At 41.7% G+C, this 21,920-nt stretch overlaps 1 long non-coding RNA gene across 1 annotated transcript; it reads left to right on the top strand.

The window, feature by feature from the left end:
• The first annotated feature begins 12,166 nt into the window (after positions 1 to 12,166).
• Positions 12,167 to 20,752, top strand: LOC109302498. Its single transcript, XR_002098811.1, has 4 exons — positions 12,167 to 12,177; positions 14,184 to 14,191; positions 14,413 to 14,414; positions 20,665 to 20,752. It is a non-coding gene; the product is annotated as an uncharacterized LOC109302498 (long non-coding RNA).
• Positions 20,753 to 21,920: the final 1,168 nt, after the last annotated feature.

The following is a 21,920-nucleotide window of genomic DNA, read 5'->3' as shown; positions in this document are numbered from 1 at the left end:
CTGCTGTAAATCAGTCCCACAGAAAAAAACACAAATTGGACTTTGTACTGGCATCAGTGTAATCATTTTTACATAATTAATTAATCCATCCCAAATGTGGGCATTTTAGACTAATTTACACTAGTTATGTTGATAATTCCTATTTTTCTGATGAATTCATGCTTTCATTAAAATTACCCTATTGGTTTAGATTAGCAACATATGTGGCTAGATTTGCATTTTTTGTCACTAACCCTCCTATTTCAGTTGAACCCCTAATTGATCTTACACAGAATTTCTCCCATTACAAAGTTAACTAGGACAAATGGTAAGTATTTTTCTTATTAACTTTTCATAATTGCTCTTCATTATGTACTTAATTTCCCTTTAAATAGATCTCTATTGGTATTAAATATCTGGATGCCAGGAATCTTTCAAATCTTGAAGCAACTAGTGAAAAATAAATTCAATTTCAATTAGCGCTAAGGTCAAAAACAGTATTTCGCATTGATGCCTCTTTAATCTATCCTGGTTAGAGACAGAAGAATCCATAATAATGAGTATTTTCTCTGAGGCCATGGTTAGAATATGGGCAAAATTTAGGCCCTTGGTAATTTTTTTCCTACAAAATGGCAGGCCAACCATTGTTTTAAAAGTAGGACTATTGCAAATCAGTGTTCTGGCTATTAGTGACTCCACAAACAATGCCTCGCTAGAATAGTTTTATTCAGGGCAAAAACAATCTTGTGTAAGTGGAGAGAAAACTCGGATAAGGAGTACATATGCTAAACTGCCCTGACCTTACCTTTGATAAATAGGACCAACTGGGATTAGCAACTCAGACTCTAGCAGTAAACATGACAGAGTGAGTTCTGCTTGTTGTTAGAGAAGCCAAGAATTTTGACAACTGTGTCTTTTGTTTCTTTCTCTACCTGGCTGTTTTCTACTTGACTGAGAAGGGCTGGGTTTGTCTTGGCAAGTGTCTCTCTTAGTTTCTTTAAATTTATATTAAGCTTGTTCAGAAAGTAAATAAATATGAAACATTGGAACTAAAAGTGAAATCCAGCTGGGTTCACACTAGATACTACAATTTTTTTTAATTTGCAAATTAAGTAAATAAATGTAATTAAAGGAAAGGATTATGTCATATCATATATACTGTATTCATTTAATACTTTATTGATATAATTTTAATTGATTATAATTGATTACGGTATAAAATATATTCCCTATCTAAAAGATAGGCATTAACCAAAAGCCTGGGTTTGAGAACTGAACTTTGAGAGTTTTTGAAATTGAAATCCAGGTGTGGATTATTTTTTTTTGGATGGCTGAACGAATTATTTGGAGTTTGGAGTTTGAACTCATCTTTGAAATGCATAAAGATGTATTACTATCAGGCCTGTGTACAGCTCTCTGAAACTAAAACTATTGGTGGAAGTGGTGGGGAACAGAACGTCAGTGCTTTTGGAAGGAATCATAAAGTGAGAAGGATAATGAATAGCCTAGTTACACAGTAGTTTTGGGAAGGTCCCAGAGCTCTTAACACCTGGATTATCTTCACATTAATACCTGAAACTAGTTTTAAGCACTTGTTATACAGCTCAAAGTTATGCCACTCCAGGATGGGATTAGCTCTGATCCATGTTAGCCCACTTGTGTTGGGTTCCCCTTAGTGAAAACACCCCATCCACCCCCACTCCCCCACTGGCCCATATTGGGTCCACTATGCCCCCGGCACCCCAGATCCCTGCTCACTGCCCTCCACTCCTTCTTACTTGTGGCTGGCTGCAACGTCTGTCCTGGGGAAGCAGGCAGGGAAGGGTTAACTTGTCTTCCCAGCCCTTGCCACCACTGCTGTTGCTCTCTGGGTGAGCTCAGCCCAGAGAAGAAAAGCAGCATGGCAGTGAGGCTGGGCAGACAGGTTAACTTCTCCTTCCTTGCTTCCTCCCTTGGGACAGACACTGTGGGCAGCCACAAGCAAGGGGGGGTGCAGAGGGAAACCCCAAGACCAAGGGGCAAGGGGAAAGTGGGGGAACCTTGGAGGCAGGGGGCAGGGGAAAGCCTGGGATGGGGGGCGAGGAGTGGGGCGTCTATTACCTTTCAGTCCTCCAGGCCCCTGCCAGCCTCAGCACGTAACTGCTCCAAACTCAAGGTAGCACTAACACTGGTCAACATTTGTGTGGCTCACAGTATAAGGCAGGGGTGGGCAATTATTTGGACCAGTGGGACATATAGGAAGCTGTTGTGGGTCGGGTCAACCCCCTGCCCCTGAGTGACAGCTCACCAAAACTCCCTGTGTGAGATGGGGCTGCAGGCAGTTGGGGAGCTAGCGTGGGCATAAGTGGGCAGCAGCTTCAGCAGGGGCAGCTCAGCTGGGGCCCCTGCTGCCACCAGTACCACCTCCAGGCCGCCCTTCTACCCTGAGGAGGGGCTGAAGCTGCTTTCCAGCTTTGGTGTTGGCAGTCTAGGTGCAGAGGTGGCAGTGGCAGCTGGGCAGAAGCTGCTGTTGGGTACCAGGAAAAAGCTGGACTTGGTGGTGGGAACAGCCACTTCCCCCTTGTCGCTGGAAAAGCTCTTCTCGCTGTGGGCCTGTGCTGGAGCTGTCCTCCCCACCACCACCGCTGTCGCCAGTGGTGCTTCTGGGCCACCCTGGGTATAGCAGGGTGATGGCAGCGGCGGCAGGGAGGAGCCACAGGCAGCCTTAAATTTTCAAGATTATAGACGGTAGTGTTTTTCATATGCTGAAACCAAACTGGGTTCAAAAAAAGGAAAAGATCATACCCTGTTTGAGTGAAAAAAGATGGAGAAGCATACTGTTTTCAGCAGTGTACTGATGCTAGGGAAAATGTGGAGTAGTGTAGATTCATGTTTGATTAAAATTTTTCAATAGTGATCTGTGTCTTTTGTGCCTTCCCTTTCAGAAATGTAGTTGCCTAAGTTAATATGCAAAACATTGAATCTTCCTTTTTTAATTCCATTACTTTCTAGAGTACTTAGCCCCACAGAGTGCCCCTGCATAAACAGTATGTGGTAAATTTCCAAAGTGGTGCTTAGGAATTACTGCACATACACAAATCCTTGCATGTTAAAATAAGAATTCCTTGTTCTGCTTTTTTTTAATTTTTTTTTCCCCCCTGAGAATCCTTCTGGAAATACACTTCAATGAGTTGGCACTTGTGTGGCCTGAGGACACACGCTATGTATCCTGCCACATCACAGAGAACAATAAATCTTAGCTAAATGTCTTGCCCTGAAGCAGATTTGAAGGAGGGGGCTCATTGTGAGAAGGGATGCCATTTAAGGGAAAATGTGCTGTTTTAAAAATGAGCCAAAATCTGAAAAAAATATGAGTTATTAGGGAGACAAGATTCTTTGGGTGAATCTGATATCTTTTATTAGACCAACTTAAATATTAGGGATGCACTTGTATTCACAGGCTGGTCTGAGCATGTACAGTTGTTCTATCAGCCCAGCATCAGCGTGCAAAGTTGTCCAAGTGTGTCATTTTGGGGTCCAGAGATTTATTGCTAGCTCCACTGCAGACCTGCTGCCTAATCTTGAGCAAATCCTTTCCACTCCTTGTGCCCCATTTTACCCAACCGTAAAATTGCATTAATAATCATTACCCTCCCCTGTAAAGCACTTTTTATGGCTATACCACTACCATTATATTATATGGTTACTACATCCCACTTTTATCATAGTAATTTTCATGCTAAAATTAGAACAGCCCAAAGGCACTTGCAAAAACCCCCAAACCTCTTGAAAATATTTTTTATGACAATTGAAACTGTTTCAGGAACACCTCTGGGATGGGGCTCACTCTGTATCAAAAGCAGAGCAAACATCTTTATAAACATCCTTTGCCATATATTTATTTATCCTTGGCCAATTTTAACAGATCCTGAACTCAGTGGGGATGACATATCAAGAGCACATGCTGTGCTAGCTCCAATGTACAAACAATGCTGTGCACTTCCAGTATATAGTTGCATTCATCCCAGAATCTTAGAGGTACTAAGCATTAATTTTAAGAGCAGAGTTCTGCCATGCTTATACCAGGAACAGAATCTGGAGTGCAGATGCTTAGACCCGGGCTCTAATCACTTTTCTTTTCTTGAGAATATTTGAACTATAAAACCCAAAAGGAAATAAAATTAACATCGTTTAGCAGAATGTCTAAAAAACAATAGGAAGGAATGGATGATGAAAGTACTGGAATACTGTTATTTATCCTATTTTTTTTTAGCCACATAGGATTTTCAAAAGCTTGCAGCCATTGTCAGAGATGGCATCATTCTCCCAATCTCAGTTCTATCAAATACACAAGCTTTCTGCAGTGGTAGCTGTTGATCCAGTATCTGTATAGCCTATAGCTGTTGACATAAAGCGTTCTCCCCGGAAGAGGAAGTGGTTGATTTACTTGTCTCCAGGAGTTATCAACAAATCAAATGGTATTTTTAACTTTCTGCTGGCGATTCCCTTTCCTTATCTAATTCCCATGTAGATTTTAAAGTTGGAAAATTACCTGTCTCCAGAAGATAGCTACTAATCAGAAAGGATTCTTTAGCATTCATCTGGTAATTGTCTTCTAGAAAATTCCCACGTGGGCTTTAAAGTCGAAATATACTCTTCAACTTCATACAGATGGATAAGCTCAGTGTTAAAATCAAAAGCACATTAAAATATCCACCAATACCTGGAAAAAAATAGACGTTTTACTTATATTTTATAAGTGATTGTTTTAGAAGGTCAACACATAAATCTGTGCTGTTTTTTTGTTGCAGTTCTGGGTGCCTTTGGGAAGGTGGTGACTGGCATCAAAGATGAATGTTAAAGGTGCCTGTTCTTTTCAGCCTCATGTACAACAAAATGACAATAGACTCCTAAGGGAATATTCATGAAAACAAGTGTTCGTGAAATGACAACATAGTTTGTAATATGTGGCTTCTGTGGTTAATTCCAGAGCTCTTTAAATGTATTCTGTGTCTACAAAATGCCCCAGGAAAGATGGGTGTGAATTTGAGTTTTGGGGTAAATCAGTCATTGTTTTTAGACAAAGCACCTTATTTTGATAAAGTGCAATATATATCCCTGACTAATACCAGTGAACATCATGGACACGGGTTTCAAAAGCACTTGGTGCTGACCTAAGTCTAATCATACAAAAAAAAAGCAGTGGTTAAACTCATTGATTACTAAGGAAGCAAAACTAGGTCAGCCTCTAACTTTAAGTATACAGGTGTGAAAATATGGGCCTAGCTGAGGGAAAAAAATACAACGTGCTGAACAACAATATAAAATGACTTCTCTTTCATTCAAGGCACATTGCCTGAAACAAACATATGTCTAGGTAGCCACAGTTTGGCACTGAATCATCCCTACAGAATTTTACTTCAGCTAATGTGTTTTTAAAATTCCCTTTCAGCATAAGTTCTATCTTTGGATATTAATTATCATCAATAAGTTTTCACTTAATCAAATACTGGTATGTTGCAGAAACTAACAGCTTTTCCAGCTATAGCACATCACCACCTAGCATACTCATTTTAATAAAAGCAACACATAAGAACATTGAAATAAGTAAATGTGCTAAATCACTACATTTCAACTCAAGATAGAGGCTATCACCAACTTTATTTGTTTGAAAACCATGAGACTGGCTTGAAAGAGTTGGGAAAAATGTGAGGGTTTTTTTCATTTTGCCTTCTGGTTTTCAAGCCTGAATAGGGGTTCTCTACTTCAGCATTTTCCTCACAACCACAGAAGCTAGAAAATCTCCCACACCTCTGGTTTTTATTTTTAATGTATGTTAAAGCCAAGGTCTTCACCTCTCATAATTCTTTGATTCAAGGTCCTGGAACACTAAGCAAAACATCAAACATTGCAAGATATCTGATAGGCTCATAGGAATTAGAAACCTTCAGATAACGTGGGGTTCTTTGTAAACACATAACAGCAAATTTTGTCTGGGCCTGTCTGCATTAATAAGGCAAGGAAGATGCTACAAGTAACTTCCTTCTTTCCACATATGCAGCATATTGTTGTTTATTTATATTAAGGAAGAACTTTTATATTCCAGCTAACATCAGGGTTGCATAGGTATACAGAAAGGAAGTACCTGTCCCAATGTGATTAGAGTATAAACAGACAAAACTGACCAAGTGAAAGTATTATCCATGTTGACTTAGAGAAAAGGAAGGGATTGAGACACAAAAGGGTTTAAAGCCCAGATCCATTACTCAATGTCTCCACCCCTTTTAGGCATCTGGCCTTTGTAACAGAATCTATAGCCCTTCTGTCAAGTGCTGAAGTTCCTTCTGTAGTGTTTGGGGAGAGTTAGAAGTGTTTAAAATAGCCCATAGGGAAGGGCTGAGAACAGGTTTAAATCCCACCCCTTCTGTTTAAACACCTTGATTCATGATAGTGGGAGGTGCCTCCATTTGCCCAAAACCCTCTTGTTTCATAGTTTTATAGTTTCATAGTTTCTAGGGTCAGAAGGGACCTGAGCAGATCATCTAGTCCGACCCCCTGCCATGGCAGGAAGAGCACTGGGGTCAAATGACCCCAGTAAGGTGGTCATCCAACCTCCTCTTAAAAACCCCCAGGGTGGGAGCCTGCACCACCTCACTTGGAAGCTGGTTCCAGACCCTAGCCGCCCTGACCGTGAAGTAGCGCCTCCTGATGTCCAACTTAAACCTTCCCTCCGCCAGCTTGTGACCATTGTTCCTGGTCACTCCTTGCGGCGCTCGGGGGAACAGGGACTCCCCCAGCGCCTGCTGATCCCCCCTAACCAGTTTATAACAGGCCACAAGATCCCCCCTCAGCCTTCTCTTTTGAAGGCTGAACAGGTTCAGGTCCCGCAACCTTTCCTCATAGGACCTACACTGCTGTCCTTTGATCATACGAGTGGCCCTCCTCTGGACCCTCTTGATGCTGTCCACATCCTTCTTAAAGTGCGGCGCCCAGAACTGGATGCAGTACTCCAGCTGCGGCCTGACCAGTGCCGCATAGGTTGTGCAGGTTGATGCTGAAGATCTTTCTTTCTTTCAAAAACTGGGCTGAGACCACTACTTTCTTTTGAAACATAATTGGGGAAGAAGGACATGACCTTTTCCTCAATAGTTTAGTGACTAAACCACTCACTCAGGATGGAGGAAACCTCAGTTATAGGCCCTTCTTACACTAAGGGTGTTCAAACTTCCATTTTCCTAACTTCCAGGCTGTAGGGGTAAGGATGGGAGTGCCTTCCTTATCCCTCCCATTGAACATATTTCAGTGTGATACATGCATAGTCATTGAGGACAGGCAAATGAGAGATCACATAGACCGTGGGGCGGGCAATTATTTCAGCTGGAGGGCCGCTTAATGAGTTTTGGTGAGCTGTAGAGGGCCGCAAGGGTAGCCTCAGCCCTTGACATGTGCACTGCCTCCTGGTTGCCCTTTTGGGACTGGAAGTCCCACCCCTAAACCCTGATTCTTGCCAGCGGAAGTTCCTCTCCTTGCCTCCAGGAATACTCCCTTTGGGAGAAGAGGGTTGCTGTCTTGGAACCAGAAGAAAACATATCATATACTAAAAGTCAAACACCCACTCTAAAATACTTTAATTTTATTACAAAAATATTTTTGTCATGATTTGTGTTTGCATAGTGTATATATAAGTGGTCGCATAATAAAGAAAAAATAAAGTCTTATTCTTGTATGTTGTGTGTGGGGGTGCCTGGTTGGGGTGTGTGTATGGTGAGGTGTGTGTATGGGGGAGCTTGTAAGGGGGTGTGACTTTGCGTGGGGAGCAATAGGATATATGGGGGGTGTATATATGGGGGGTTGTGGTGGCTGGCTGTGGGTGTGTGGGGTTTTTGGGGTGTGAGGGAGGGTGGGGGGCTGTAGGGGCTGCTCACACACGCCCCCCATTGCACACAGCAGATGGGGTGGTCAGGGTGCTCGTGCCCTGTGCAGGTGCTGCTGCTGGTGGCATGCAGCTCTGGCCAGCACTGCACATGGGGGTAAGGAGTGCAGCCTGGCCAGTCCACCCCTCATGCTGAGCTCCCTATGGTGCGCATGCAGCTCCCGTACTCGCACACTACTGGAGGAAGCCCCGCGCACTGGAGCTGGCTGCCTTCCCCACTCCTGCTGCACAGGTCCTGGGACTCCACTTGAAGTGGAAGGGAGCCCTGGCCCCTGCTTCCCCAGAGAGTCCCAGGACCTGCGTGGCAAGGAGTGGTAAATGCTACTGGCTCCAGTGTGTGGGGCTTCTCTCAGTGGCACACGAGTACGGGAGCTGCACATGCCTCTCCTTTCACTAGATAAACACAATGCGTGAAATGAAGAACACTCATGCATATGTTCAAAACTCATTTTCAAGGGCTATTCTTTTATGTAAATTTGAAATTTGCTTATTTCTATGAACAATACTGAACGTAGGTTTATTTGCTCATATAGGCATTGAAAATGTACCCACAAGTGGCACAAACAAAGCTGAAGCAAATTACACTTTTCATTTGAGTGAATATTCATAGAAATTTGTTGAAGCATTCATTTAGTTCTAATTACTACCAGCCTCTCACTCCTCCCCTACTCCTGATGGCTTTGGAAAGAACAAAGCAAGAGAGTTAGCTTTCACAAAATGTCCTGGATTTTGTTCAGAAAAACTAAAGTAGTGATCTGAGTTTCCCATTATCTAAGTTCAGAAGATTTTGGATAAACAAGTCCAATTTTTATCCATTTTAATACCTGTGCTGGGTCACTTCTTTGGTGATAAAAGCTAGATGGTTTCTCCCTGATCCCCACCTGAAATGATGAAATATGAAGTGTGTGACCTTGGACTTCCAGTGCCTCTAATAAAGCCATGGTTTCTGTTAGATCACTAGGGACATCCCCTCTATTTGCTTAATATCATGCATAATATGTTACCAAAATTAGGGTTCACTAGTTAACAGGGCCATCCCTGGGGGGGGGGGGAAATTGGAGTGACCGCTCTGGGCCCCACGCTTTTGGGGGCCCTGTGGAGCCAGGTGTAGCAGCGGCGGTGCAGAGCTAGGCACAGTGGCGGCTCTGCGTCCAGCCGCTCGCTACCCTTTCCCCATTGCCACAGCTGTCGCTGCTGATGGCAGCAGCAGCTTCTTTGGGTCCGGGATCAGAGTGGGGGTGGGGCCCCACATGGGCTGATTTGCCCCAGACCCCGCACCCTATTCAGGTCGCCTCTGCTACTTAATGACACTTTGCAGTTCTAGAGCCCCAATGCATCCAAAGGTCTCAAAACACCCTACAAATGTTAATCGCCTGATACTGAATTCATAATACTTGATGGGCATGTCTACACAAGATGCTGACTGTGCAGTAGCCTAATAATACTGAGGAGTAGCATGTCACAGGATGGACAGTACTATTATGCTACTGCAAAGTATTATTATGCTATTGTGCAGTAGCATCACTTAAAAGACGTTCGCCAGAGCTACTGCACACTAACTTTGGTTACTGCATATTTATTTAGTGCTTGCCAGTACACGTACTTGCTAATATAAGTACTAAATAAGTGCACAGTAACCACAGCACAGTAGCATCTTATGTAGATGTGTCCAATGAGTATTTTACCATAGGTGCAAGTTCAGGCCAATAGTTTCACAAATTGTCCTGGGAGCTAGATAGCATTTATTTATTTTACCGATGAGCAAAGTGAGGCAAAGTGCAATGGCACAATCTAACCCCTACTAAAGTCATCGAGGAGTTTTTTTTATTGACTTCAGTGCAAGATGGCTTGTGACTTGCCTACAGCCATGTGATGGATAGGTGAGAACAGGATAAAAATATCATGGATTCTATTGTAATTCTATGTTCCAACAACCACACAAAAATCAAAGCCACAACTTTAATTGTACCCTTTTTTTATACACCATTGTAATTAAATGAATTATTTCCTATACTTAGATTTATTTTTTAAAATTCCATGTCCCTTGTTTTCTACATTGCTCATAAAACCTCAGAGGAATGATGATTTTTCTGTCTTTTAGGTAGATACTTTGCTGTTAAAAACATTAATGAAGAGGTAGGGACAAATTCTGCTCTTTGTTGCTCAGGTATAAATTAGGAGTAATCCCGCTAGGATTAATGGATTTTTTTCTGGATTTTCACTTAAGTGTTGGACAATAAAATTAGTCATGTAAAGTATTAGGGCTTTATTTGATATCATGTAAACAGATAAAATGTTATGCTCAACCACTTATTAGCAGTTTAATGTTATGCCGTAGATTTGGAATAAAGGCTAAAGTGTTATTAGAGTCTCTTATTTGGCTGTAAAATGGCTACATTAAAGAAAAGTTAAATGTGTTTGTTCTTCATGCCTTTTTATCTGCATGCACTTTACAAAGGGCAGGACTGAGTGATAAGGATGATGTAGTGTTTGCTTTTGACAGTCAATGTGGGCCAAGCTTTTGATTCCAGCTTTAGGTTCCAATGACCTGCCTGAGGCAATACATGTATAAAATAGAAAAGGACCCCTTCAAAAAGATTCAGAAATTATTTTGATATGTCTGTGCTTTTTTTGCTTGACTTGCCTGTTTTATTTCATCCTAGTGCCACTGGCAATTGCCAGCTTTGATTCCATCTATCCTAGCTTAGTGTATTGCAGGAGAGCATATAAAAGCAAATCCAAAGTCTACAGTTTTACTAAAGAAGGACAGAAAAAAATTGAGGCAAAGGTGGTATGTTTAGCAGCTGCTACAATTTGGTGGCTGTAGGGTGTAGGATCCAGGCTGTTGGTGGGTCCCTGGGGCAATTCAGTTTGAAGCCAAAGAAGGCTTGAGAAATGGTGACATGAGAGCCTCAAGGGAAAATGCAATGAAAGAAACTTAAGCAGGTTAGGAGGCGGGAGGCTATATACGCAGTAAAAGGAAAAAACAGCTGGACGTTTTCAGACTGCACATATATGATGGGCACTCATTCAGTAGCTCTGGAGCTGTGAGTGACTTCCAGATCTTACATTCAGCCTTGTCGAGTCCATGCGCCTATTCAGGGCTCTTCTCCCCCAGATCATAAGTAGTGTTCCTCATATTGCCCAACGTATGTACCATAGAGTGGGAAGTGGTGAGTTCATTAGCAAAAGGGTTGGGACTGCCAGGTTATGTCCTTGTTTCTTAAAGCAATCAAGAAGTATATGTAATGCTAGAGTGTGAGGATGAGTAAGGAAGGAAAATAGCACTTCAACTATTAGTTGTGGTAAAAAAGACCAGGATACGCAAGTCTAAATTTATTGCTTGGAGCCAAATTCCACCTCCCCAACCCCCTCTCCACCCACATACACCTTATTCTTCAGCAAATAATAAATAAAAAAATATATATATATTTCTTATCTTATACCTCCTATTTCTTATCTTATACCTCTTATTTTCTTCCTGCCAGGTAGCTAAGGAAAAGGAGGTGGGGACAAGAGTGTAGTGGGTAGCTATGAATCACTTACAGAAATGATGCTGCCTTTGTTTTTTTGGGTTTTTTTAAATAATATCTTTGTGGCAACCATTTTGTACTCAGAGTTGCTGTCATCTTGTAGTGAAGTGGCCTGCTCTGTGCTTTCTATCACAAATATTTGACTGCTCTGGTTCTTACTGCTTTTTTAAATAAGTGTCTTTAGTTGGAAAGTATTGCCTGCTATAGATGGATAGGTAAACTTGACAGCAGGAAGGGACAATTGTCACCATGGTACAGGAATATTGATTTTTGTTTTCAGGGCACTAGACCTCCACATCTAGGTATACTGGCCTCTGATAATCAAATGAGGGCATTCAAGATGGGGGACTGTTGAGATACCCAGTCAGTTTGCTCTCTCTTGCATGAAGATTTTATACTTGTTCTTTGTTTTCCTTACTCTAAAATGTAAGCCATCTGGAGAGAGCTGTTTTACTGTTTGCGCATAGCCAGGTGGAGTCCTGAGGAACTTCTTGATGAATTTTTTCCCTGTTGGAAAATGTTGATTTCTTGAAACTAAAACTTTCTGTAGAAATGTATGAGGTCTGACAGAACTTCTGTTTGAATTCAAGGTAGGCAAGAGATTTTACCAGGTGATTAAAACATTCCAGTGAAATATGGCACATTCAGGGTCTAGACCCTTCTCTCCCTGCTTTGGAGTAGGACTTCTCAGTCCCTTACAAGTTCCTGACTATTAGGCTTTTAGCCACTTGTGAATAAATCCAAAATGTCTTAGTTTCATTTTGCATCAGCACAGAAGGAAACATCAAAGACTGAGATTTTTAATGAAATGGACATGTTTTCTAGCTAGCCCCCAAGCTAGAAAAACAGATGGCAGAGGGCCATTACTGAATGAAACACATACCAGCCACAATCTAATTATCCAGTGAGGTCCTGTGATTATGTTTCTACCGTGACAATGATTGAGTCAGTGTCCAATTATAAGCAAACCCCCAAACCCTTTGTGTGCCTCAGTTTCTTTACCCAGTAGCATAATGGGAAGGGGGGAATGGGGTACAAAAATAATTGGCATTACATTGACAACTGACCATGCCACTGCCCTGTGCATCTCAACTGCCCTGCTATACCTTTGTTTTTACCTCACAGAGAAAGGAGAGGCAGTGGTGTGGGATTTAACTAGGAACAGCTTGTGCAATAAGGCTGTGCGAAGATTCGGCAGAGATTTGGCTTGATTAGGTGGCTGAATCTCTGACTCCAAATTGAATCAAATTGGAACCCTCCAAATCTTTTCGGAGAGATTCAGAAAAGGTTCGGCAATTCAGACATAGACACAGCTTTAAATGTTTTTTCTACATACCTCAAAGTAGCAGGGGGCTCATGAACACTGCAATGCTGGGGCACACGAAGCATCCCATAGAAGCATGGGGGGCTTCCCAGTGCACTTGGCAGCAGACCCAGAAGCGGGCCAGAAGCACTTCTGGTCCACTTCCGGGTCCACCGGGGAGCATGCAGGGGACCCTCCTGCACCTCACCAGCTTGGTGACTGGTGCCTCCCGGGTCTGGGGGGGCATTCAGGGTCCTCCCGCAACCAATCGCCAAGCCGAGGGGTTGTGGGGGGTCCTCCCATGTGCTCCCAGTGGACTTGGAAGTGGACCAGAAATACTTCCAGTCCACTTCTGGGTTCGCTGTCGAGCATGTGGAGGGTCCCCCCGCACCCCTGTGGGATGCTCCATCCACCTCAGTATTGCAGCGTTCATGAGCCACACTGTTACCTCAAGGTATGTAGAAAAAGCATTTAAAGCCGTCTCTATGTCCATATCATTGATTCTCCAAATCAGCATTGAATCTTCAGATTCAGATTTGGACGAATTGAATCAGGGACAGTGATCCGAATCAATGAATCAAATCACTGTCCCTGATTTGGGCTGCATCCGAATTGAATAGGGCCCACTTCGCACACCCCTATTGTGCAATCACTTTGATAAGCAGCTTCTAACATAAGTAAACCTATAGAAGTTGATAAACATAAGGGCTTACCAATGTGAACAAGGATTGCACAGTCTAAACCCTAACGGCATGTGTATTATTTTGATTAGGAAAAACGCTGTGAAGAGGCAGGTATTACAATAAGTAGAAGAAAAATCTCAAACAATAGCCCTCTGAATGCACCTTTCAATTTTATTACCGCAAGTTTATCTGCATTTGTTCCATTGGTTGTCAACAGGGAAGAATGTCTTAAAAAAGGGTATCTTGGCAGGCTGCATACACTTCATCAAGATGAACATAATTTTTAAGCAGTGGCAAACTCTTTTTTTGTTGTGGTAACATAATAGCAATAACAACAGTTACAACCATAATAATATATCCTGATCTGTTAAAGCAGTACTCAGCAGTAGGGATAGAGCCTTAATCTTGCATAGTAAAGAGGGCCTGACTAGCTTCATAATAGTGTGAAGGCAGAATTGTCTCTCTTGTTAATTTTGCTCCCAGTGCCATCACTCCTAATGCTAGACACAACATTTGTTAAGGTACACGAGGGCCTTTAAAATACAAAGGGTAGGAGTTGAGACAAAACTAGTCTTTGATTAAACCTGAGGAAAGACTTTGGCATAATTTAAAGAATTACCATTGGTTAGTACACTGACATTGAGTGTGCAAAGAAAATGTTTCAGAGATGACACATGGCAGACATGGAGTCTGTCAGTCTTGTCTTTATTTTAACCAAAACCAGCATACATGAACTCCATGGGGCAGAATCCAGGACACTCTAGGAAATTCAGAGTTGAAAGTACATATGTAGATCTCTGTGGCTCTGTATCTATGGGGGTTTTGTTAATCAAGAAAGAGATAGGTTTTTAAGTTTTAATCAGTCATTGAGAAAAAAGTGACTGTAATATGTTTTAAGAAGGTTCAAAATAAAACAGGACCTTTCATGAGAACATCCCTTCTTTTGCTTTCTGTCATTCAGCCATCAAAGACAAGAATATATGTAAGACTTCAACAGCTAAGTGGTTTAAAAAGCTTTTGTGTGATAAAAAAAATCATTCTAAAAATGGCACAGGTTTCGTGTGTAGCCTGTTTTCTCTCAGTGTCACATCATTTGACTTTAGGAAATGACAAGTTTCCCCCGCCTCTTCTATTAATGTAGCAAGGCCAACAGACTTAAGAGAGGATGAATTAGAATCTGTTCTGGCTGATGCACCAACAGGAGTGCTAGCTAATTTCAGAAACACTGCCTCATTTATTTGTGAAACTTACATTCTGTTTACACTGTGGAGCACAAAGAAGAATAAGGGGTGCATCTACATGGCACCATATAGCGATGTTGCTATGGTGCCGTGCTTTAGCATTTAATTTTGGAAGTACTAAAGCACAGCACAGTAACCACTCCTATTGTGCCATGCATGAGGCACATGGTTAGATTTTGCCACTATGTTGCCATAGTGCCATTTTGCCACAATATTGTAGTGCTCCGCTACGGTGACACAGCTGTCAGTTATGCGTGGACCCACCTGATCACTATGTCATCATAGCATGCCATACAGCAATGTAGTATGTTGCTACGTTGCCACAGGGCAACATGTAGATGTGCCCAAGGAGGTCACACAGAGCAACCCAGGACAGGACCTGACTGAGTGGAAAAGTATAAGTTATTGAGAACACAGCTCAACCTTCAGTGTGAATTGGCAGGGCTGGTAGTTACTGAAAGAAACTGAAAGAAAAAAAACATTTAAAATTGACATTGCCCAAGGTGCACACGGCAGTCATTTTGTGTAATTAACTATAAAACACCTTATACCATGTTTAGAGTCTCAGATGAGAAGGGTATCATCATGTGGTAAGCTGGGCAGTTAGGAGGAACTCAGGAATACTTCAGCCTTTCCAAATCATTTTACAGGGTTACAAAGTTTTCCTTAGTTTTTGTTGTGTGAGAGACTCAAGGCCAGACATTTAATAAGGGTTAGACTCTTAATGTGATTTGGTGACATTCACAGGAGGTGAATGTCATTAAGCCTGTCACTTTGGGCACCTGTGCATGAGCCTGCTGAATTGTCATATTTACCGCCCTCCAGCAGACTCCAGTGACTCGTATAGCAGCATCTCCATGCTTCAAAATGGTGGTGGGGTGCTTTAACTAAAGCTTGTTGAACGAGCTTTAGTTAAAGCAACTCTGCTGCCATTTTTAAGCATGGGGATGCTATACAAGATGTTCTGGGTGCTTTAATTAGAGTGTCTCTCAGCTGACCAGGATAGGGCCAGGCTTGAGCTAGACAAGCCCAGGGCCTGAGCTGGTCAGGCAGTCTACCCCTGAGTGCCACTGGGACAGGAGGTCTTGGCAGCAGGGCTCCTGATATCTTCTCTAAGCTGCAAGAAGCACTCAGCCCTGGAGCTGGCTGGACCTTGGAAGAGACAGACCTGGAAGCAGAGGGAACAGGGGTCTAGCCCTCAAGATGAGCTAGCCAGGACTTGGAACAGGTAGGCCTGGGAACGGGGACCAGAGGCCCAGTGCCTGAGAGGAACAAGGCAGACCTTGGAAGAGACAAGCCTGGGGCCTGGAGAGAGAAAGAGTGATCCCAGGAAGGACTAGGTACTTGGGGGAAATGTCAGGTGCCTGGTGGGGACTAGGGTGCATTGAGAGAAGCTCCAGTGCCTGGGGCCGGCCAGAGGGCAGAGTGTGGGGCCAAAGGGCCCGAGCTCATAGGAAGGGCAATGTATCAGCAGGACCAGAAAGCCCAAAGGTCTGGAGCCCAGGAGGGGCAAGGACTGGGGCTGGGGGCCTGTAGCTCCATGTTAGCAGATCATCTATAAGGCTTAGGAGTGGGTATTGGGGAGGATGGAGCCCACAGAATTAGCCCTTAAGGCAATGCCTGCAAGCACCTGTGGTGCTAAGAGTGACACCAGGCTTGGGAAGCCCTGAGGCAGCCTCCCTTTCATCCCTAATTGGTAACGTCAAGGTGTGACAGGAGAGTAAAGGGAGAGAGCCCCAAAAAGAGCCAGATTGCAAAGGCCTGAGCAGCCCCCAGGGATCATTGCGACCACCCCTGGGATGAGCACTTGTTACATCTCCCCTCTGCAAATGCCCTACTACCTAGCTGTTAGGATCCTCCCTTGAGATATGAGGGCATGTCTATACATCTCCCTACAGCGACGTTGTTACTGTGCCTTGCTTTAGTGCTGCCTTTTGGAAGTACTAATGCACAGCACAGTAACTGCCCATAGTGTGCTATATGTGCAGCGCATAGTTATTCTTAGCTGCTACTTCACCGTAGTGGCACGCTAAAATGGGTCGAGTGCACCACTACAGTGAAGTAGCTGCCAGTGACATGTAGACACACATGATCATTATGTCACTATAGCGCGTTGTTATAGTGGCCAAAGCATTCTTGGTGGGAAGGAGGAAAAGCTGGGTTCAAAATTCCTGTATTTCCCCAACCATCCATGCACATGTTTCTATACATAGGCCAAAGAAAGCCTCACTTTGTATGAGGAAACGTTAAATCTAAGCTTTTATTCTGAATATTATTCCCCCCGTTAACTTTCAGGACGACCACTGCTGCTCAAACCCAAAATGAGACTGGCAGATGTGAATAACCTGGAGGAAGAAAGATTTTATATACCTGACAACTAATTAATTTTCTGGTACATCTGCAAATTTTCTGGGCACTGTATTAATTGAAAAATGACTCACTGTCTCACTTAATTCAATGATTGTTTTAAAATGTTCTACTTAAAATGCTACTCAGTCTGTAACTTAGTGAATGTCTGGCTCATTTCCTGGACCCACCGTATCTGCAACCACCCTCATATGTCTCTCTGTGTCATCCCAAAATGGGCAATGGGCATCAAGGTGGAGGAAGACAGACATATGGTAGCTAAACATGGGCCAAAAGATGAATTCTTCTTTGTCTCATTGGTATAGACTCCATATGGTGCTTCATAATATGCAGCAGATGTGAAGAAAGCCACTGACTGCTGTGTTCATTGTTTCCAGTGAAAACTGTAGCCATTTCCCTTTGGCTATCAGGCTAGAAGTTTAAAAGATCTGAACCTCATTGCATTCTGCATAAACTGTGAAACAAATGCCTTTGAACATGACATTAGAAGAGAAGCTGACTGTTAGAGCTGTCATCTTGCAACTTGCATCGTCTGGCTGGAGCTCTGTAGGATTATGGCCAGTTTGCACTGGCAATGAGGCACCTGTTCAAAAGAGGGATGAGATCTGTACTCCCAAGGAGCTCCCTTTGGCAGATTTCCTGCCAAAGACGGGAGGGTGGAACTTGGACCCTGTGTGTCTGAGTCCTCAAATCATACCTGAGGATCTTTGAAGGTGGTAGGACAGAAATAAAAAGGGATCAAAATGGAATATGCATTGCAGAGTGGGCATTGGGCAGTGTTCCAGAGGAACCCACACAAGCAGAGAAAGATACAGTAAGCACATATTGCAAATTGGCAAGTCACCCCTGTGGTAAATGGAGCTACACACTCTGAGACAGGCCCGGTGTAACCTGAAGTTCTTCTGTTAGAAGGAAAATAGGTTGCTGTGTGCTGCTTACAATGAAAAGAAAGTAGCACCCCAGATAATTGGTGTCTGAAACACTGAGACCCAAAGAAAGTGTGGTCTGTTTGAGCATATGAAGCTGAGCACTTGGAATGATCCGGAGAAAATATTTTAGACCTCAGTGAGAACTCAAGCAGAGCTTAGATCTTGTACCAAAGAATTTTAAAGGAACTGGCAAAGGAGCCCTTTGAATCACTGCTGAGGACTTTGGAAACCTGGACACGTTCCAGAGGACAGGGACAAGGTTATAGTTGGTGTAGTATATTAAACGAGGAATTGCACGCAAGCAGGGCAGACTCTAGGCTGGAGCAAACAGGACAGTTGTCCCAGGCCCTGTGCTGAGGGGACCTTGTGTGCTGGAACAACTTGTGGAAATTAAAATTTAAACTCTGAAGCTGAATCACATTGAAATTGTTTGCACATTTAATTAATTCCTTAGCAGAGATATTTATATAGAAGTGATTAAAATACATGTTATGGTTTTGTGATATTCCTTTGCGAAATTAATGTAATCAGATTGCAGACTATGTGATGTTAAAAGAGCCTCATGTTTTACCCTATAATTTTTCTATGTAATCTGTTCCATGCGTAGCCACTTTTAGTTAGAAAATTCTTGCTAATACAGAACCTAAATCTCCTTTGTTACAATTTAGGGCCATTACTTCTGGTCCTGTCCCCTGTGGACACAAAGTAAAATTGATCACCAGCCTCTCTAAAACAATCCTTTTTTTTGTATTTGAAGACTTATCAACTCATCTCTTAGTCTTTTCTTCTGTAACATAAATAATTCCAGTTCTTCCATCCTTTCTTCATATGTCATGTTTTCTATACCTCAAAGCTGATTTGATTTAATGTAAGTAATATCAGGTTTAAGTTTTTACCTTAATTGTGAATTTCTTTATATTTCCTTTTATTGGTATAAATTATGGTATAGATATGTAGCAATTATATTAATTTTTTGCATCATTACCCTTAATTCCATTTTAAAGTAACTTTTTCTGGGAATATGCTTATAGTTTTGTAAAATATTTGACTAAAAATAATACAGTATCAAATAAATGTAGCACATTTTCAGTAGATTAGAAATGGGGTGGCTATGTGATAGATTTCAAATAATTGTAAACTAAAAACTCCATTGTTGCTTAAAATAGGATCCTGCAGAACCTGTTCTTGGCTCAGTACCATTCAATATTTCTAGCAATTAGTTGGAAGAAAATATAAGGCCATTGCTGGTAAAGATTGCAGATGACAGAAAAATCAGTGGGATGATAAATATTGATACAGATGTGTCAGTTAGATTGATAGAGGTGGCTTGGGGAGTTGGGCTCATTTGAATGAGATGTATTTTAATACAAAGTCACAGTCATACATTTTGTAACCAAGAATGCAGGTCATGCTTATAGTACATGAGACTAATCAATAGAAAGCAGGGAACTTATTAAAAATAATAAGAGTCCCAGTATAATGATAGAGATCATAGAGCTAATGCAGTCCTCTGATGTTTTATCAGGTGAGGGCAGGGAAGTGGCATTAGCTCTGTGTACAACATTAGTGAGATCATTATCAAACTCATACCCAGATCTGGTGCCTAAAGAATGTCAAAAAATTGAAAACAAGGTTTAGAAAAGATCTGCCAGTATGAGCCAGGGTTTGCAAAGCCTGAATAACAGTGAGAAACTTGTAAAAACACAGTTCCATTAGCCTATCAAAACAATGGTTGAGGGTTTTATGGGAGAAAACTTTGATAATGGAAGGATCTTTAATTTAGCAGACAGGAGCACAATGAAATACAAAGACTAGAGGCACATTTGGACAAGAAATAAGGGGTGTATAATAAAAAAAGTGTGGGCAAGCAAGTGAGGCATTTTACTTGGAGACTAGAAGTAAGGGGACAATTTTAAGCAGAAATGGTTTACCATCAGAAAGTTTTTCACTGAAAAGTGCAATTTCATCAACACAGAAACATTTAATTGGAAAGTTTTGGTAAGAAAGATTTCTCAGGTCCTGGACTGAATCTCAAAAGCACAGAACTAATCAGGGCCATGACCATTATTCAGGCCAAGAGTTTAAGCATGTGAGTACTTTCATTATCAGGTTATACTACAGTGGGTCTGTCTTTTTATGAAAAAATGTAGTCAGTTCTTTGTTTCCTCTGTATACGGAGAAGGAAAATTTGATATCTAGAAAGATTTTCTGGTACAGGAAGTTGTTTTCCCCATCAGAATCTACTAGGACCAAGGTAGATTTTCTAGTCTAAATATCTTTTTAGAAGATAAGCTGTACCTCAGCAAGAAGTTATGAGGTTGTTGTTAGAATTTCAACAGCTAATTTAATGTCATGTGTTATGCAGATGAATATTAAACAGGAGGACAAAACAGATCATCCTACGTGGGCCCTTTTTGCTATTTGTTTTTAAGATATCTATGTGTATTTAGAGGTTGTGGGGGGGGGGTTACCCAAGACATTTGTTTTTTTCTTGTGCCTGATGATAACTTTTCTAGTATCTAGTACAGAAGTCTTTTTATTAGCTAAGGAATATCCATATGTGAACACTTTTGAACATACATTTCCATATATTTGAACATCACCATCTAACTGTTCATTAGAGAGTAAAAAGTGGTGTTGGGGAAATATATGAATACAGACCGTCCTTGGACTTATGACACAATTAGTTCCTGAAAACCGCATTGTAAATAGCGAAGTTGTAACTCAGAACCTATTCTCCCATAGGAAACAATGTTGTAAATGGGGGATTGGTTCCTGAACTAAGGCCCAATACCCTATTTTCACCAAAAATAGCCCAGAATTTTGTAGTTTCATAGTTTCATAGTTGTTAGGGTTGGAAGGAGCCTCAATAGATCATCGAGTCCAAATTGTACTCAATCAATTATAGATGAATCTTATATATATAGATTATATATAAGTACATTAATGTATTTATATTGTAAATAGTAATCATATTGATTTGGAAGGACTTCTTTGAGGTGACTTTGCTGGACTTTTTGAAAGGCTCTTGGTTGGACTTTTTGAAGGGTTCTTGGTTGTAGCCTTCTCAGGAGTCTTGGCTGCAGGTTTTTCTGGAAACTTGTCTGCTTTCTTAAAGAAAGTGTCCAAGGAAGCTTGGACAGATGTCTTCCAGGGAGATGGGCAACACATTGAACTTGTTCACTGGCATGGCATGGCGTGGCATCAGATCAAGCGTTTTAAAGTCAAAACTGACATCATAAAGTTGAAACAGGGTGTCAATTTATAAATGTTGTAAATGTGAAACATTGTAACTCGAAATGTTCTAAGTTACATGGACTGCCGGTACCATCTAATTAACCTTAGTGGTTTTATTCTTTCTTATAATATTTTCTGGGTATTTTCCCCTTTTGCAATATATTCTCCCAAGCATTTTCCTACTGAACTTAGAGTTAAGATAGAAAAATATGAATTATATGCTGGAAAAGTAGAGCTCATTCCTTACACTGTGGCTATTGGCGTATTAGTAAAACTGGTTGTTGTTGTTGCAGACAGACTTAAATGCTTCTGCAGTACACTAAAGCCTTCACAATTCTCTTAGACCTCTGTGATGTATGATTTCCCCTAAAGCTTTCAAGGGTCATACAAACCTTGATTTTAGAGAGCATAGGCAATTCTAACTTCTTCTTTCTATGGGGAAGTGTTATTTCAGCATGGTTGGAATGGTTTGCATATCATGAGGAACCTAATGCTGTTGTTGCATCTGGATCATCTGACAACCAATCTCTCCTCTCCCATTTACTTTACCTCAGGTTGCCTGAACGAGAGGAACTTTAATACACAATTAGAGTTCAGTCTTGGTTTTCTGCACAGCTCCCTTTAGGAAATGTCAGTGTGATTTCCTATTAAGGTGATTTCTAAACACCATAAGGTCACACCGTATTTGATTTTTTCCCCATGTGGTTTGAGATTCCAAGATAAATATTTGATTCAT

Source organism: Gavialis gangeticus, unplaced genomic scaffold, assembly GCF_001723915.1.
Source record: "Gavialis gangeticus isolate Ggan-Ray unplaced genomic scaffold, GavGan_comp1, whole genome shotgun sequence".
Taxonomy (NCBI): domain Eukaryota; kingdom Metazoa; phylum Chordata; order Crocodylia; family Gavialidae; genus Gavialis; species Gavialis gangeticus.
The sequence above is the reverse complement of the archived record's forward strand: the minus strand, read 5'-3'. Positions and strand labels throughout refer to the sequence as shown.